Here is a 20,824-nt window from a genome sequence, read left to right on the forward strand (position 1 = left end):
CCACAGAGCACTTTACTTCCACATATGGGGTTTATGTACATATGGAGTTTATGTACATGGCGCTCTCTCACTCCTGAGCCATGTAGTTCATCCGCAGAGCATTTTACGTACTTATATGGGGTATTTCCGTACTCAGAAGAAATTGTGCTGCAAATTTTGGGGGTAATTTTCTCCTTTTACCTCTTGTGAAAATGAAAAGTATGGGGCAACACCAGCATGTTAGTGTAAATTTTTTAATTTTTTTTTACACTAACATGCTGGTGTAGCCCCCAACTTTACCTTTTCATAAGGGCTAAAAGGAGAAAAATCAGCCCAAAATTTGTAGTGCAATTTCTCCCGAGTACGGAAATACCTCATATGTGGCCATAAACTGTTGCCTTGAAATACGACAGGGCTCTGAAGTGAGAGAGCACCATGCCCATTTGAGGCCTAAATAAGGAATTTGCAATAGGGGCGGACCCGGTTACCTACAGTAAAACCCTACAGCAGTGTTTCCCAAACAGGGTGCCTCCAGCTGTTGCAAGACTCCCAGCCTGCCAGGATAGTCTATGGCTGTCCGGCAATACTGGGAGTTGTGGTTTTGCAACAGCTGGAGGCTCCCTTTAGGAAACACTGCCGTATGTGACTTTTTTCATTTTTATTTGGGGAGGGGGACGACGACATGTAAGGGGGGTGTATATGTAGTGTTTTACTTTTTATTATTTGGCAGTGTAGTGTAGTGTTTTTAGGGTACATTCACACAGGCGGGGATTCACAATAAGTTTTCCGCTGGGAGTTTGAGCTGCGGCGGAAAATTTGCCGCAGCTCAGACTTGTAGAAGGAAACCCACTGTAAACCCGCCTGTGTGAATGCACCCTGTACATTCACATGGGGGGGGGGGCACCCCAAACCTTCAGCTGTTACAAAAAACTACAACTCCCAGAATGCACTGACAGACCGTACATTCTGGGAGTTGTAGTTTTTACAACAGCTCTAGGCACACTGGTGGGGAACCACTGAGTTAGAAAACAGACTCTAGCTCAGTGATTTCAACCAATGTGCCTCCAGCTGTTGCAAAACTACAACTCCCAGCATGTATGGCCTGTCAGTGCATTCTGAGAGTTGTAGTCTTGCAACAGCTGGAGGCACACGGGTTGGAATCACTGAGTTAGGAAACAGACTCTAGCACAGTGTTTCCCAACCAGTGTGCCTACAGCTATTGCAAAACTACAATTCCCAGCATGGCCAGACAGTCAGGGATGCTGGGCGTGTAGTTCTGCAATATCTGGCCCTTCAGATGTTGCAGAACTACAACTCCCAGCATGCCTGGACAGTCTGGGCATGCTAGGAGTGGTAGTTATGCAACAACTGGGGAAGAACAGTTTGGAGACCGCTAAGTAGTGGTCTCCAAACTGTAGCCCTCCAGATGTTGCAAAACTACAACTCCAAACATGCCCAGATTGTCCAGACATGCTGGGAGTTGTAGTTCTGCAACATATGAAGGTCCAGATATTGCAGAACTACATGCCCAGCATCCCTGACTGTCTGGCCATGCTGGGAATTGTAGTTTTGCAACATCTGGAGGGCTACAGTTGTAGTGGTCTCCAAACTGTGCCTCTTCAGATGTTGCAAAACTACAACTCCCAGTATGCCCAGACAGTCAGTGCATCCTGAAAGTTGTAGTTTTGCAACATCTGGAGGACCACAGTTTAGAGACCACTATACAGATGTCTCCAAACTGTGACCCTCCAGATGTTGCAAAACTACAACTCCCAGTTTCTGACAGCTCTGATCATTTTTATTTTCCGGGCGATCAGGTCACCAGTGAACCGAATCGCGAGCAAACCACTGGTCTGAATTGACCAGCGGTTTGCCGCAATCGCCGACATAGATATCAGCAGTCATCCCGGTCCGATCACCGCCCGGGGAGCGACAGTGATCGGAAATGCCGAGGGCGTATGGATACGCCCTCCGTCCTTAAGTGACGGGACGCAAGGACGTATGCATATGCCCTCCTTCCCCAAGGAGTTAAAGCTGCTAGAAAGCAGCAAAAGGTATGCTGGAACTGTAATTTCTAACAACTTTGTCATCCTAGGGCTAGTTTATGGGGGTTAAAATCTGTGACAGTTGCGCTTTAAGGAAAGATTGCCCTTCTGACTTCACTCCTGACACCCGCTGTGATCCTACTGTATAATGCATAGATGTGGGCGGCCGCTCTTCTTTGGTCCCCTGCACTGCCGTATATATAGACCTATTTCCTACAGAGAGTTGTGATTGGCTGCCGTATATATAGACCTATTTCCTACAGAGTTGTGATTGGCTGGAACCATCTGGCCAATCACAGCTCTCTGCGGGAAATGTGAATCTGTGATGTGAAGAACTTCACATCGCAGAACATAGTGCAGGATCGCGGAGAAGAGCGGCCAGCTGCCTGCATCTATACATTATATAGGAGGTTCGCAACGGATGTCAGACCCCGGGACCAGGGGCGTACCTAGAGCATTTGGCACCCGGGCGGACCCTTTGTTTGGCACCCCCCACACACACACACATGCACCCCCCCTTAATTACACCCCCTCCCTCCCCTCCCCCCGGGGGGCGGACTGACAACACTCGGGGGCCCCCGGACCAAAAAAAAGGCAAGGGCCCCTGCTAGGCTCTGCAGCTCGTCAATCTTCTGCCACGCTCCTATTCCACCCAAATCCCACACACAATAAACTAAAATGTATATATGTAAGAAACACTTTAACGTAGGTAAATTTCCATGACCAATAATACTGGTATACAAGGAGTAAATATATACCACCACACAATAACTGAATAATACCGTCATACTGTACTGAATAAAACCACTATATACAGACCACTATACTATAAAGAATCTGTATACAATATAAGTGATTATATACAGGACCATATGGCGGTAGATATCAGCTGTACACAGGATGTATATACCATATAAGTGATTACAGTTACATTTTGGGACTCACAATTACGTCTTTTCTGATCAGCGGCGTCCTCTTTCCTTTTCTTCTACGTCCGGATAAGACCGCCATGTGGATCTCTTAACATCTGCAGGAAAAACATGTCAGACTCTGCATATATTCAGTGCCCTCCTCTACACAATCTTTCTATAGACCCACAAACTGTAATAATGCCCTCCTTGGTGTCCTGAACAGTAAAAGGGCAGGTAGGTAGGTAACCAGGTAACCCCCTCTTTCCCATAGGTATATGCAGAGTTACACCCCCCCTCTTTCCCATAGGTATATGCAGAGTTACACCCCCCCTCTCTTTCCCATAGGTATATGCAGAGCTATGCTACACCCCCCTCTCTTTCCCATAGGTATATGCAGAGTTACACCCCCCCCTTTCCCATAGGTCTATGCAGAGCTAAACCCCCCACCCCCTCTTACCCATAGGTATATGCAGAGCTACACCCCCCCCCCTCTTTCCCATAGGTATATCGGTTCATACCAAATACCAAATTTTTTGGGCTGCACGATATGAATTTTCCCCCATACCGCAATACCGGTTGGGCCCCTCCCCCATCGGGAATGTATTATCAGCCTAGCACAGCGCTGTCCCCACATCGGGGAACTAATCCTATGTTACCCGCCAGCACTGTTCTGCTCCCCCCAATTAATGATCAGCCCAGCTGGGTACTACTCACATATGTCAAGCACTGCCCTCCTCCTCTTTGTTGGGAGCCGCCGGGCGCTGGAACTCTATACTGTACGCTAGTGGTCTCCAACCTGCAGACCTCCAGATGCTGCAAAACTACAACTCCCAGCATGCCCGGACAGCTGGCGATGGAACTCTCTGTACGCTAGTGGCCAACGGCTGTCCGGGCATGCTGGGAGTTGTAGTTTTGCAACAGCTGGAGGTCCGCAGGTTTGAGACCACTGCTGTACGCTGTATCCCTATGCCCGGGCTGCAAAAGATACAGAAAATAAACTTAACTCACCCACGTCGGCCGCACGCTGGGGACGGGAACGCCGGACAGCCGTCAGCCTATCACCGGCCAGAGCGATGCCCGCCCTGGCCAGTGATAGGCTGAGCCCACTGTCATGTATGAAGCCGGCTTCTTACATGACAGTGGGCTCAGCCTATCACTGGCAGGGGCATCACTCTTGCCGGTGATAGGCTGACGGCTGTCCCGCGTTCCCGTCCCCAGCGTGCGGCCGACATGGGTGAGTTAAAAGTTTATTTTCTGTATCTTTTGCAGCCCGGGCATAGGGATACAGCGTACAGCAGTGGTCTCAAACCTGCGGACCTCCAGCTGTTGCAAAGCTACAACTCCCAGCCAACGGCTGTCCGGGCATGCTGGGAGTTGTAGTTTTGCAACAACTGGAGGTCCGCAGGTTGGAGACCACTGGCGTACAGTGAGTTCCATCGCACCCCCCGCCCCCCCCCCTTGGTACGCCACTGCCCGGGACCATCTGTCTATTAGTACAGGTACTACTACTCCCATCATGGAACAGTCTGTTCCATGCTGGGAGTAGTAGTACTACCTAAAAAATGTAAAAAAATAAAATAAAGGGAAAAAAAAGTGTAAAAAGTTAAAAACAGACACACTTTATTATATCGATGTTTGCCGTGAATTTATTTGGATGAAATCTAATCTTTTCAAAAAATTCAGCGAATCAGCCGAATCAAATTTTTCAAGAATTCGCTCATCTCTATTATAGAGTCCTGGGAGGGCTCCACAAAACACTGAAACAACGTGATGTAATGTGCTGCGCTGCGGTACAATGGAAGGCTCTATTCTTCATATCTTCTGGTTGTGTCCTGTTCTTGCAGAATTCTGGGGAAGGTGCATAAGATTATTAGCTCAGTAACGCAGAAACAAATACCTATGACACCAGCATTTTTCTTGCTGCAATACAATGATATACTATGAAAACGTACAGACACTCTCTGCTCAGCTTCCCTGTAATCTCAGCAAGAAATTGCATTCCACTTTTTTGGGGAGACAGAAAAAAAGCCCCATCTGTGGCTGTTTGGTGTACTAAGGTGAACTATGTCATGTACTTGGAGAACTTGAGGCTGACGAAAAATGATGCAGAGGTTGAGTTTCTAAGCACAGAATATGAGGCAATAATGAGAGAGCGGGGTTAAAGGGGTACTCCAGTGCAAAACGTTTTTGTTTTTTTTAAATCAACTGGTGCCAGAAAGTTAAACAGATTTGTAAATTACTTCTATTAAAAAATCTTATTCCTTTCAGTACTTATTAGCAGCTGTATACTACAGAGGAAATGCTTTTCTTTTTAAATTTCTCTTCTGTCACTACCACAGTGTTCTCTGCTGGCCTCTGCTGTCCATTTTAGGAACTGTCCAGAGCAGGAGAAAATCCCCATAGAAAACATATGATTCTCTGGACAGTTCCTAAAATGCAGAGGTCAGCAGAGAGCTCTGTGTACGTGACAGAAGAGAAATCCAAAAAGAAAAGCATTTTCTCTGTAGTATACAGCCCTTAAAAAGTACTGGAAGGATTAAGATTTTTTTTTAATAGAAGAAATTAAATCTGTTTAACTTTCTGGCACCAGTTGATTTAAAAAATGTTTTTCCACCGGAGTACCCCTTTAAGGGGAGAGGAGGAGGGACATTGAGGGGAGAGGGAGGATGGGAAAGGAGGGAGGGGGGAGGGTAGGAGAGGGGGTGGAGGAGGAAGGAGGGTAGTGGGGAAGGAATAAGTTAGACATTGGCCCTCATTTACTAAGAAAATCGGGTTTTAAGTCTATGTTGCTTTCTTACCCGACTGCTTTTTTCCCCTGGTATTTATTATTATGTCGCATCCTGTTTGTCGCACGTGGGTTTTGTAGGTTTTGGTTTCCAACTCCTCTGAGCTGTCGGGAAAAAATCCACAACAATTCAACAAATTCGGGTTGGAAAGCTTTAGAAATACGTGGGAAAGCTCAGAAATGTCGGGTTACACCCCTTTTTCGGGTTTGGGAGAATCCACATCGGGTCCGTTGGGAAAAAATGTTGCATCGTGTCGCAGACTGGCGCACGATGTCTGCAACATGGCGCAGACAAAGATGCGACAAAAAAACCCGACAAAAGAGGTCGGGTTTAGAATAGTAAATGAGGGCCACTGTGTTTAAAGGGTGAGGGAGGAGATGGATAAGCGTCATATAAAATTGTATTTTGATGAATATATTGTAAAGCTGAACTTGCGTGCAATGTTTTTTCTCCTTTCCTTTGGTTTTTAATTATGTGGAAACTTAAATAAATACATTTAAAAAAATGGTACCGATTAGAGATGAGCGAACTTCCAGTAATTCGATTCGCCACTAACTTCTCAGCTCAGCAGTTGATGACTTTACCCTGCATACATTAGTTCAGCTTTCAGGTGCTCCGGTGGCTGGCGACTCTCTCCTAGGACTGTATCCACCTTTTCCAGCCACGGGAGCACCTGAAAGCTGTACAAGTGTATGCAGGGTAAAACCATCAACTGCCGAGCCGAGAAGTTTGTGACGAATCGAATTACTGGAAGTTCGCTCATCTCTAGTACCAATAAAAACATCAGATCACGGTGCAAAAAATGAGCCCTCATACCACCCCGTATGTGGAAAAATAAACCATTCATAGGGTCAGAAAATGACAGTTGTAAACATATAAATTTTCCTGTAGTTATGATTTTTTACAGAAGTACGACAAAATCAAACCTATATAAGTAGGGGATCATTTTAACCGTATGGACCTACAGAATAAAGATAAGGTGTCATTTTTACGGAAAAATGTGCTGTGTAGAATCGGAAGCCCCCAAAATTTACAAAAGGGAATTTATTTTTTCTCTTTTGTTGCACAATGATTTTTATTTTATTTTTTGTTTCAATTTAGATTTTTGGGTAAAATGACTGATGTCATTACAAAGTAAAATTGGTGGCACAAAAAAAAAAAAAAAAGAAGCCATCACATGAGTCTGTAGGTGCAAAATTGAAAGCGTTATGATTTTTAGAAGGTGATGAGGAAAAAACGGAGGTTAAGTTTTATTTACTATTTAAATTGACATTTTTTCTGTACAGTCAACCTCTTAATGAATGCCAATACATCTTTCAATTTGGAAAATATCTTGGAATTTGGAATCATAGTGACCCACAGAATAAAGTTATAGTTTTTATCGTATGGTGCATGGCGTACGTTTCAAATGCAAAAAATGAGTACCGGATTAACCCCTATCAGGGATACTCTACGCATTTCAACACAGTATTTGTTCTCTCCACAGATCACAGTCCATGAAGAAGGGATGGGTACTACGTGAAATGTGCTGAGTACTCCATCTGCGGAAGTATGAACATTTCCTCTTTATTGTTTTACCACAACAATTATATCACTTAGAGATCAATCAAAGCCTGTTTTAAGGGGTACTCCGCTGCTAGACATCTTATCCTCTATCCAAATGATAGGGGATAAGATGTCTGATCGTAGGGGTCCTGCTGCTGGGGCCCCCCTCGATCTCCCGCAAAACCCAGCATTCTAAAAAAAATGCTGGGTTCATGCGACAATGGTCACAGCCATGCCCCCTGTGATGTCATAGCCATGCCCCCTCGTAATGTCACGCCTCACCCCCTTCATTCATGATAATGGAAGGGGGCGTGTCAGCTGTACTTGGCACAGTAACTAACCCATCATCAGAGAGTTCCAGCCATCACCCTCAGAGACGACAGGAGTGAGGGCCCACTCAACCAATTACCAAATGAGCTGGAACCCCCTCCCCCCTAGTGGCTTTTGGCATTAAAGAGGTACTCCTGTGGAAAACATTTGTTTTTTAAATCAACTGGTGCAAGAAAGTTAAACAGATTTGTACATTACTTCTATTAAAAAATCTTTTACCCATCCAGTACTTTTTAGCAGCTGTATGCTACAGAGGAAATTCTTTTCTTTTTGAATTTCTTTTTTTGTCTTGTCCAATGTTCTCTGCTGAGACCTGATGCCCATATCAGGAACTGTCCAGAGAAAATCCCCATTGAAATCCAATGCTGCTCTGGACAGTTCCTGACATGGACAGCTGTGTCAGCAGAGAGCACTGCGGACTAGACAAAAAAGAAATTCAAAAAGAAAAGAAGTTCCTCTGTAGCATACAGCAGCTGATAAATACTGGAAGGGTAAAGATTTTTTAATAGAAGTTATCTACAAATCTGTTTAACTTTCTGGCACCAGTTGATTTAAAAAAAAAAAAAAAAAAAACATTTCCACCGCAGTACCCCTTTAACCCCTTAAGGACCGAGCCCTTTTTCACCTTAAGGACCGGAGCGTTTTTTGCAATTCTGACCACTGTCACTTTAAACATTAATAACTCTGGAATGCTTTTAGTTATCATTCTGATTCCGAGTTTGTTTTTTCGTGACATATTCTACTTTAACTTAGTGGTAAAATTTTATGGTAACTTGCATCCTTTCTTGGTGAAAAATCCCCAAATTTGATGAAAAAAATGAAAATTTAGCATTTTTCTAACTTTGAAGCTCTCTGCTTGTAAGGAAAATGGATATTCAAAAGAATTTTTTTTTGGGTTCACATATACAATATGTCTACTTTATGTTTGCATCATAAAATTTATGAGTTTTTACTTTTGGAAGACACCAGAGGGCTTCAAAGTTCAGCAGCAATTTTGAAATTTTTCACAAAATTTTCAAACTCGCTATTTTTCATGGACCAGTTCATGTTTGAAGTGGATTTGAAGGGCCTTCATATTAGAAATGCCCCATAAAAGACCCCATTATAAAAACTACACCCCCCAAAGTATTCAAAATGACATTCAGTAAGCGCTTTAACCCTTTAGGTGTTTCACAGGAATAGCAGCAAAGTGAAGGAGAAAATTCAAAATCTTCATTTTTTACACTCGCATGTTCTTGTAGACCCAATTTTTGAATTTTTGCAAGGGGTAAAAAGGAGAAAATTTTTACTTGTATTTGAAACCCAATTTCTCTCGAGTAAGCACATACCTCATATGTCTATGTTAATTGTTCAGCGGGCGCAGTAGAGGGCTCAGAAGGGAAGGAGCGTCAAATGGTTTTTGGGGGGCATGTCACCTTTAGGAAGCCCCTATGGTGCCAGAACAGCAAAAAAACACACATGGCATACCATTTTGGAAACTAGACTCCTCAGGGAACGTAACAAGGGGTAAAGTGAACCTTAATACCCCACAGGTGTTTCACGACATTTGCATATGTAAAAAAAATAAAAAAAAATTTTACCTAAAATGCTTGGTTTCCCAAAAATTTTACATTTTTAAAATGTGTAATAGCAGAAAATACCCCCCAAAATTTGAAACCCAATTTCTCCCGATTCAGAAAACACCCCATATGGGGATGAAAATTGCTCTGCTGGCACACTACAGGTCTCAGAAGAGAAGGAGTCACATTTGGCTTTTTGAAAGCAAATTTTGCTCTGTGGGCATGCCGCATTTAGGAAGCCCCTATGGTGCCAGAACAGCAAAAAAAAAAACACATGTCATACCATTTAGGAAACTAGACCCCTCGGGGAACGTAACAAGGGGTAATGTGAACCTTAATACCCTACAGGTGTTTCACGACTTTTGCATATGTAAAAAAAATAATTAATTTTTTACCTAATATGCTTGGTTTCCCAAAATATTTACATTTTTAAAAAGGGTAATAGCAGGAAATACCCCCCAAAATTTGAAGCCCAATTTCTCCCGATTCAGAAAACACCCCATATGGGGGTGAAAAGTGCTCTGCTGGCGCACTACAGGTCTCAGAAGAGAAGGAGTCACATTTGGCTTTTTGAAAGCAAATTTTGCTCTGGGGGCATGCCGCATTTAGGAAGCCCCTATGGTGCCAGAACAGCAAAAAGAAAACACATGGCATACCATTTTGGAAACTAGACCCCTCGGGGAACGTAACAAGGGGTAATGTGAACCTTAATACCCAACAGGTGTTTCACGACTTTTGCATATGTGAACATTATTTATTTTTTTTTACCTAAAATGCTTGGTTTCCCAAAATTTTTACATTTTTAAAAAGGGTAATAGCAGAAACCCCCCCCCCAAAATTTGAAGCCCAATTTCTCCTGATTCAGAAAACACCCCATATGGGGGTGAAAAGTGCTCTGCTGGCGCACTACAGGTCTCAGAAGAGAAGGAGTCACATTTGGCTTTTTGAAAGCAAATTTTGCTCTGGGGGCATGCCGCATTTAGGAAGCCCCTATGGTGCCAGGACAGCAAAAAAAAACCCACATGGCATACCATTTTGGAAACTAGACCCCTCGGGGAATGTAACAAGGGGTTAAGTGAACCTTTATACCCCACAGGTGTTTCACGACTTTTGCATATGTAAAAAAAAATTTTTTTTTTACCTAAAATGCTTGTTTTCCCAAAAATTTTACATTTTTAAAAAGGGTAATAGCAGAAAATACCCCACAAAATTTGTAACCCAATTTCTCCCAAATACGGTGATACCCCATATGTGACCCTAAACTGTTGCCTTGAAATACGACAGGGCTCCAAAGTGAGAGCGCCATGCGTATTTGAGGCCTAAATTAGGGACTTGCATAGGGGTGGACATAGGGGAATTCTACGCCAGTCATTCCCAAAAAGGGTGCCTCCAGCTGTTGCAAAACTCCCAGCATGCCTGGACAGTCAACGGCTGTCCGACAATACTGGGAGTTGTTTTGCAACAGCTGGAGGCTCCGTTCTGGAAACAGTGGCGTACCAGACGTTTTTCATTTTTATTGGGGAGGGGAGGGGGGCTGTATAGGGGTATGTGTATACATAGTGTTTTTAACTTTTTATTTTATTTTTTGTGTTAGTGTAGTGTAGTGTTTTTAGGGTACAGTCGCATGGGCGGGGGTTCACAGTAGTTTCTCGCTGGCAATTTGAGCTGCAGCAGAAAGTTTGCGGCAGCTCAAATTTGCAGCCAGATACTTACTGTAATCCTCCGCCCATGTGTGTGTACCCTGTACGTTCACATTGGGGGGGACATCCAGCTGTTGCATAACTACAACTCCCAGCATGCCTGTTGGCTGTCGGTGACTGCTGAGAGTTGCAGTTTTGCAACAATGTAGGCACACTGGTTATGTATCACTGAGTTTGTGACCTAACTCAGTGTTTCACAACCAGTGTGCCTCCAGCTGTTGCAAAACTACAACTCCCAGCATGTACGGTGCATGGTGTACGGTGACTGCTGAGAGTTGTAGTTTGCAACAGCTGGAGGCACACCGGTCGTGAAACACTGAGTTAGGTAAAAAAAAACTCTGAGTTTCACAACCAGTGTGCCTTCAGCTGTTGCAAAACTACAACTATCAGCAGTCACCGACAGCCAACGGGCATGCTGGGAGTTGTAGTTATGCAACCAGCAGATGCACCACTACAACTCCCAGCATGCACTTTAGCTGTCTGTGCAAGCTGGGAGTTGTAGTTATACAACAGCTGAAGGTACACTTTTCCATAGAAAGAATGTGCCTCCAGCTGTTGCAAAACCATAAGTCCCAGCATGCCCATAAGGGAATGCTGGGAGTTGTGGTGGTCTGCCTCCTGCTGTTGCATAACTAGAGCTCCCAGCATGCCCTTTTTGCATGCTGGGAGCTGTTGCTAAGCAACAGCAGGAGGCTGTCACTCACCTCCAACGATCCAGACGCTGCAGGTCAGTCCCGCCACCGCCGCTGCTCCTGGGGCCCCGATCCCAACATTAACGCCGGGGATCGGGGTCCCCAGCACCCGGGGTGCACGTCCCGCACCCGCTCACGTCCTCCAGAAGAGGGGCGGAGCGGGTGCGGGAGTGACACCCGCAGCAGGCGACCTGATTGGTCGGCCGGTAATCCACCAGTGCCACCTCACCCCTGCAGGCTCTGGCTGTTCGGGGCCGTCAGAGACGGCCCCGAACAGCCAGTAATTCCGGGTCATCGGGTCACTGGAGACCCGATTGACCCGGAATTGCCGCAGATCGCTGGACTGACCCCCCTGGGCGATATGCCGGGATGCCTGCTGAACGATTTCAGCAGGCATCCGGCTCCGGTCCCCAACCGGCTAGCGGTGGGGGCCGGAATTCCCACGGGTGTATGGATACGCCCTCGGTCCTTAAGGACTCGGGATGCAGGGCGTATCCATACGCCCCATGTCCTGAAGAGGTTAAAGTCCCATACAAGTCTGTGGGAAATACGTTTCTACATAACTTCCAAATAGCTGGAGATATTTCGATAATACTTGGTCACATGTTACTTATATGTGCACCTAAAATATAGTATAGTTAATTTAACCCTAACCTACCCTCATTTGCAAGGGTCGGGGTTTTTGTTTAAAGTCCAATGCAAATCTATGGTAAATGTATGTTCCCACATAATTTCAGTACGGCTGGAGATATTTCAATAATACTTGGTAACATGTTACTTACGTGTCAAATAAAAATATATAATAGTTAAATGAACCCCTTACCTACCCCCATATGTGAAGGATGGGGTTTTTGTTTCAAGTCCCATGCAAGTACATAGGACTTCTGATAACTTACTCCACAAGCTCCACTCTGCATCTCCTGGTGAATGCGTCAGTCCGGCTGGCAAGCCACACCCTCCCTGCATTCCATGCCCCATCTTTCAAAGACACGCCCATCCTTGAAGCCACACCCCTTTTATTTTCAGCTTACATCATCTTTACCACAAGACAGCCCCACCTGAGGACGGGATATGAGGATTAGAAATGAGGATTAGATATGAGGACAGGATATGAGGACGGGATATGGGGTCAAGATATGGGGATGGGATATGAGGTCAGAATATGAGCACTGGATATGAGGTCGGGATATGTGGTTGGGATATGGGTACGGGATATAGGCACGGGCTATGGGGACAGGATATGAGGTCGGAATATGAGGATGGGTAATGTGGATGGGATATGGGGCAGGATATGGGGACAGGATATGAGGTTGAGATATGAGGGCAAAATATGAGGACAGGATATGAGGTCGGAAGATGAGGAGGGGATTCAGGGTCGGGATATGAGGAGGGGATATGAGGTCAGGATTTGAGGCCAGGAAATGAGGACAAAAGCTTCCTCCTTTGTTGCTTTTACTCCCCCATAAGGATAAGGTAGGAAAAACTGGGCAGTGCCCTGTACTCAGTTAGAATATATATATATATATATATATATATATAGCAACAGAAGAATGCAGCAGCACACTGCCAGCACAAGGATATAGGTGAAACATGAAAATGCAGTTAAAACATGGAGAGCTATACAGCTATGGTGTAATAGATGCAAATGTGAAACTATGAAATAGTGAGGCACTTAGCTCGCAAATTTGTCTCCGCCGGCGGTCAAATAGCTTGGACCGTCCCACCGCGATAAGGTGGCCTCCTGGGACGGACCCTATACTGTGTATATGCCTCTGTGTGAACAATTCAGTAAGCATGGCAGGATCTGGAACATCCAAGACACCTTATATACACACCTGATAGAGGTGGGTGGGGTGCAAGGCCAACATGGAGGTAGCCACTCCCCCGTATGTGCAATACAGACAAAGAATAAGTCAGCCAGCACTTTAGTTGATAACTTACTCCACAAGCTCCGCTCTGCATCTCCTGGTGAATGCGTCAGTCCGGCTGGCAAGCCACACCCTCCCTGCATTCCATGCCCCATCTTTCAAAGACACGCCCACCCTTGAAGCCACACCCCTTTTATTTTCAGCTTACATCATCTTTACCACAAGACAGCCCCACCTGAGGACGGGATATGAGGATTAGAAATGAGGATTAGATATGAGGACAGGATATGAGGACGGGATATGGGGTCAGGATATGGGGATGGGATATGAGGTCAGAATATGAGCACTGGATATGAGGTCGGGATATGTGGTTGGGATATGGGTACGGGATATAGGGACGGGCTATGGGGACAGGATATGAGGTCAGAATATGAGCACTGGATATGAGGTCGGGATATGTGGTTGGGATATGGGTACGGGATATAGGGACGGGCTATGGGGACAGGATATGAGGTCGGAATATGAGGATGGGTAATGTGGATGGGATATGGGGCAGGATACGGGGACAGGATATGAGGTTGAGATATGAGGGCAAAATATGAGGACAGGATATGAGGTCGGAATATGAGGAGGGGATTCAGGGTCGGGATATGAGGAGGGGATATGAGGTCAGGATTTGAGGCCAGGAAATGAGGACAAAAGCTTCCTCCTTTGTTGCTTTTACTCCCCCATAAGGATAAGGTAGGAAAAACTGGGCAGTGCCCTGTACTCAGTTAGAATATATATATATATATATATATATATATATATATATATATATATATTGAGACAGGATTGAGGGCATTCCTTTATCCTAGGTGAGCTAGCAGAGACGCTCATCAGGTGCCTAATCAACACAGAACAGCAGAAAAGGCAGATATTTATGAGTCTAGCAAGGGTAGTCTGGACTTTCCCCAGAAGACAGCAAAGTGGCTGTGTGGGAGAGGCAGGGGTCCTTGCGAGGAGTACACAGCCAGGCGCTGTGAGTGACCCACAACAGTGAAATGGACTGTGACAACTTGTGGTAACACAGGTAAAGTGTTTGTTCTCCAGTATGAGACAGACAAGGGGTCTGAGAACAAAAGGAAAGAGACCGCAAATGCTGTGTGTAAACAGTGAGTAAAAGGTTGCAGGACCCATGTTTTAACTGGCAGGGAAAAGCCCTCCATGATTTTGTTTGTTCCTGTGTTATATTTTTGTTTATCCTGCAACCTGTCTAATAAAGCTGGCGAGGGCCAGACTTGCATGAAGAACTGTGGTTTGCCTGCTGAATGAAGTAGAAATGTGTCAAGGAGGATACCAGAGCTGACCACAGAGGGAAATCCCTACAATATATATATATATATATATATATATATATATATATATATATATATATATATAGATAGATAGATAGATATTTGGTGTCCCGGTACCGTATTGCACCCAGTACCTAGTGTAGAGGTCCCCAAAGTCAGAGTAACTACATTCAGGTAGGGTTCTTCAGGTGGGACAGCCCCTAGTCGCTTCTCCTGAAGTCTAACTTTAATGTTCATAAATGTATATATTAATAATTATAGCTATATTGTATAGAAATGTATAGAAATGTATAGTACTTACCTCGTTCAGTGTCGCAGGACCTTCGGTCATGTGACCATGCTAGTAACCTCTATGGTATGTTGCAGGACCTTAGGAGCTCCTTGGATCACGTGTTACCCTGAAATCTCTGTAAAGGTGATTGACATCCGTATGGACCAATTAGCGTTAGTCCAGCCCCTGACCATATAAGGGAGCTGCGTCCAATTATCGCTCTCTTGTGTTGCTGTTCTCGTGGATGCTGGACTAACAGGACGGTGCTACGCAACTTTCAAAGACACGCTAGGCCTCAAAACCTATGGCCTCAGCAGAACCAAAAATTGTGAGTTTTACTCTAATTCCTGCTAATGCTAGCGTGACTACTGGACCACAACTAATTCCCCTAAATCCAGTGGAACAGCGCAATAGACTAAAGACTTTTAAAGCTAAAGTTCCAACCATTGTCAATCTCCAAAAGGAAGCTGTTGTATTGATAAGAGACTGTTATGTTAATGAAGTGTACAGAAAATCTTCAGTAAAGTTAACGCTGTTTACAGAAGCTTTCCGGTTATGGACAATCCATTATTACTCACTACCTCAAACCTATTATCATCTACCTCCCTATCGTTTCTGGGAAGGGCGGCGTTAGGAAAAGCTTTATTGAGGAGCCCCCACCCTGGCATCACGAATAGCAAGGGTTAACAAACATCCTTTAATACCCGCACAGCTACACTCCCCATACCCTACATCCCCCAAGCTACCACATAGCCATATTAAAGGGGTACTCAGCCCCTTGACATCTTATTCCCCATCCAAAGGATAGGAGATAAGATGTCTGATCATGGGGGGGGCCCCGTCGCAGGGGACCCCCGCAATCTCTGCTGTCATCACTGCACATCACAGCCCGCCCACTGAATACAAGTGTTAGTGCCCACCCATACACTTCTAATTAGGGGGCGGGTCATGACATCACGAGAGGGGCCGAGCCATGACGTCACGATGCTCCGTACCCTGTATCGCCCGTCATTACGCACAGAGCGAGTTGGCTCTGTGCAGTGATGACAGCGAGGTGCTGCAGCCGAGATCGCGGGGCCCCCGCAATCAGACATCTTATCCCCTATCCTTTGGATAAAGGAAAAGATGTCTAGGGGCAGAGTACCCCTTTAAGAAAAGCAATTTTGAGTTTTACATAATGCCTTTTATGGTAAAATTAACATAATATTTTTTTTCTGTGGGTCAATATGATAAATTTTCTTAACCAAATAAGTATGCTCAAAATTGACATATTCTGACCGCCATAACTTTTTTTTCCCATGAATGAGGCTGTATGATCTGTAGTTTTTATCAATAAGATTTTTGTTTTGAGGGGACTTTTTGATCTCTTTTTGTTCACTTTTTTTTATGATATACGATGTGACAGAAAATCAGCAATGCGCACGATTATAAATATTATAGTTTAATACTTTTTTTTCATGCGACAATACCAAATATATTTATTTAAAATGGGGAAATAAGGGATTGGGATGATTTAAATTTTAATTCAGGGAGGGGCTTTTTTATAATTTTTAAACATTTTGTTATAACAAATTACACTTTTCAAGTCATTATTGGGGGTTTATAAGCAATCATTAGATTGCTTTCATTGTGCAATGTCATGCCATAGAATAGCATTGTAAAGTGAAATCATCACTCTGATACTCCAGGCAGACAATCCTGTGTCACAAAGGTAAGGAACAGCTATCTGGCTGCCTTAGGGTGCGTTCAAATGGAGTAATTCAAGAGGAATTTACTCGAGTAATTCCTCTTGAATTCTCCTCTACAAACTAATGCACATCTCCTCTGCCCATTGACTTTAATGTTATTTCTGCTGTCCTGTTCACACTGCGGAAATTCTGCTAGCGGAATTCCAACGCTGAATTCCGTTGTGCTTGAAGAAAGAACATGTTCATTCTTCAAGCGGAATCTGCTAGCAGAAATCAATTGAAGTCAATGGTAAAAAAAAATTCCTCCCGACATCATTTTCGCGCGGAATTCGTGTGGAATTCGCGTGCAATTTGCACGGAAATGGATGAAAAACCCTTCACTTCTTTCTCCCCCATGTCCGCGCGCAATTCCTCGCAAATTTTGTGCGAATTTCCTGCGAAATTTTTTTTGTTTTTTCCGCCCGTAAAATTTTCAGCGTGAATTACTCTTCATTTACTCCGTGTGAACGCACCCTTATTAGCTCATTGTACCAGAGCATTTGGGCTTTGGGGGTATGATGAGTACCCTAATCCTGAGAAATACCATCATTTACCTCCTTTAGATTCCATGATCGGCATTGAACCAAACATATAAAAGGTTAATGGCGGACATCTGCATGATTGTCATTGACTGTGAGTGCCGGCTGCTGATAGCAGCCATCCCTCAGGTTCTACGAAATGAGTGCAGCTCCTGTGCTTGCTTCATATACAGGGCGTACGTGCATCAAGTGCCAAAGTAGTACATGTCCGACCTGTGTCATCTAGTGGTTATAGGGGTTTCTAGGCTTTTCCAAAACATACCTAGGGAACGGGAGGTAAAATAAGAATAAACTGTACTCACTCCTCATTTTAAACATTTTTCAGCAGTCTTCCCTGCTCCTCCACAGGGTTGTGAAAAGTTCAGAAATTTCCCTTAGGGTGGGCTCACACTTGACACCTTTGTTGTAGAAATAAATGCAATTGAAAATTAGTTTCACTTTTCTTAATGGGGATATTTCAGGACAGGATAATTTCAGGACATTTCTTCAAAAAATCTACTGCATGTAGATCCATCCTTAAAAATTAGACCCTTAAGAGTGATTAACCCTAAAGTATGTTGACAAGGTGATTTTAGTCTCTTAAAGTTTTTGAGTTTTTCCATTCACTCACTTTCAGGGGTGAGAATGGAACTGGGCTGTTTACCAGCAGTACACACACAGTTATTTCCTCCCTTACTTCTCGTAAAAATTTGTAAAGACAAAAAGCCTCCCCACTGTTCTCTATGAAAGCCAACATTTTATATAGTACTGTAGTAATGTTTTCCAGAATTGTTGCTTTATTCCTCTGTACTACTGAGGTCTGGAGCCTTTATATAATAAGTGATTCCCTGAAGTGAATTATTGTGTTTTTTAAAGGCTTCTTGATGAGAAATAATAAATTACAACAATAATATAACTCCATTTAGTGTTGAAATTAGCCCTTTTATTTCCAGAAGCCCATCAAGACCCCCTCAAGGTTAGTTTATGTAAGAGTGAAAAAAAAATAAACAGTAGTTGGATATATCCACTCCAACCTGTCTATTACATCCTCATATATCAGTACCATTAATAATTCCCCCTCACCATTAACAGAACTGTTTTCCTTCTCCTAATGTCTACCATATGTCCTGGACATTATTTAGATGTATCTTCTATTAAGCCTTAACCATTAGTAAGCTTTGGATATGTTTATTTTTCTTGGAGGGTTATATAAGTACACAGACTAATAATTATGGGTAGAGAACCATTACAGGTAATGTGAACTGGGTGGTTATTCTCTCACTAAAACATGTTACACTTTGTAAGGCTTAGCAAGTTGGCTAAGTAATTGACATGACTTTGACACAATCTATAGCAACAGGTCTGTATCCAGGGCCGCCATCAGGGGGGTACAACCCATACACGAGTATGGGGCCCGGACGTCCCAGGACCTTTTTTTTTATGGCTTGTCACCCCCCTGATGGTGGCCCTGCTTGTCAGTGAGTAACTGCGACTGTCACTCACTGAAAGCTGGGTGCCCGCAAGGACTATGACCGGGCCTCATAGTCCTTGCGGGCCCGCACATTTATTTCTAGGGCGCGGGCCCCTTAAGAATGATGGCAGAGTTGGACAGGCCAAGGTCTGATTGGAGTAGAGAGGTCACGTGCTCCGTGCAGGCACGCACGTCTACTCCAGTCACCTGACCTGTCCACGTCCCTGCACGATCTCCTTCATCCTCTCCCGTCCAGCACCAGGAGCAGCAGAAGCCTCATGTGGATTCTCCGATCCCGGCAGGGTAAGTAAAGTGAAGTGTTATGGGAGTGATAAGAGGTGATGAGTGGTGCAGGGGGGGGCTGATGAGAGGTGCAGGGGGGGGGGGTTAAGGGGTTGATAAGAGATACAGGGGGGTTATGGGGGTGATGAGAGGTGCAGGGGGTTATGGGGGTGATGGCAGGTGCAGGGGGGGTTATGGGGGTGATAAGAGGTGCAGGGGGGGTTATGGGGGTGATGAGGAGTGATGACGACACAGAGGATAAGAGGGGTATATGTATATGTGATGTGTATGCATGTGTGGCAGTATTATATTCAGGGTACAGTGTGTGGCAGAATTATATTTAGCGGGTACAGTGTATGGCAGTATTGTATTCAGGGGTACAGCGTGTGGCAGGATTATATTTAGTGGGTACAGTGTATAGCAGTATTATATTCAGGGTACAGTGTATAGCAGGATTATATTCAGATTACAGTGTGTGGCAGGATTATATTTAGTGGGTACAGTGTATAGCAGTATTATATTCAGAGGGTACAGTGTGCGGCAGTATTATATTTAGTGGGTACAGTGTGTGGCAGTATTATATTCAGGTTACAGTGTGTGACAGTATTATATTTAGTGGGTACAGTGTGTGACAGCATTATATTCATGGTACAGTGTGTGGCAGTATTATATTCAGGGTACAGTGTGGGGCAGTATTTTATTTAGGGTACAGTGTGGGGCAGCAGAGGATGAGGATCTGCTGACAGTGAGGAGCCAATGATGTCTGGATGTGAGAGTCTGCAGAGAAGATGGAGCTGGAGGAAGACCTGGTCTCTGGACCAGATGAAGAAGAAAAGATAACAGAGAAGATATCACTCAAGTCAGAAGACATCACTCAGGTCACTGATATCATTGTGTGTTCTCCTGACTGTCCCATCAGAGCTGTAGTCACTTGCAAGTTCTGCAGTGATGATGGGTAAAACTGTGTCCAATCTGTGTCTCTCCAGCTTTTACAAAACTACAACTCCCATAATGCCTGAGGCTCTTCAGACATGATTGGAGTTTTAACTTTCCAACAGCTGGAGAAACACTTCAACCGAGGTGATCGGTAGGGGTCTCAGCAGTCGGACCCCCACCAAAAAAATGGGCTGCTTATTATAAAATGCCCGGGCCCTGGGGGGGGGGGGGGGGTCAGGGGAGGGGTAGGGAGCCCCGAGGTAATTTCTTTGCATTGGGGCCCCGTGGTTTCTAGCTACACCCCTGCGCACGGCTGCTGCGCATTGATACAGCATTGGGGGCAACGGTTAACAGCAGAAAGGGGCGTACAACAACTATATAGTGGCAAATTGTGTCCCGGCCCATATAGTTATTTTAGGCCCCTCTTTGCTAATAGTTCCCCCCCCCCCCCCCCATATAGTTGTAGGCCTCTCTGAGAGGGGCCCAGGCCTACCACAACTATGGGGGAAACTATTAACAGAGGGGCCTACCCAAATTAGATGGAGCCCCCTATATAGTTTGGGTAGGCCCCTCGGCTAATAGTTGCTGCCGTATAGTTTGGGTAGGCCCCTCTGTTAAAGGAGTAGTCTGGTGAAAAATAACTTATCCTCTATCCAAGGATAGGGGATAAGTTATAGATCGCAGGGGGGTCCAAGCGCTGGGACCCAACCCCCCCCCCGTGATCTCCTGGCACAGGCCCCGGAGGTTTGGTGGAAGCTGACGTCTGTACCCTGCAGGAAGCTGCGGCCGGCACACCTCCTCCATGTATCTCTTCATGGAACGGGGAGGGTTCCAGGCCTTGAGCTGTGTGAGGGGCCCCGAAATTTC

This window comes from Hyla sarda, chromosome 2 (assembly GCF_029499605.1).
Source record: "Hyla sarda isolate aHylSar1 chromosome 2, aHylSar1.hap1, whole genome shotgun sequence".
Lineage (NCBI taxonomy): Eukaryota > Metazoa > Chordata > Amphibia > Anura > Hylidae > Hyla > Hyla sarda.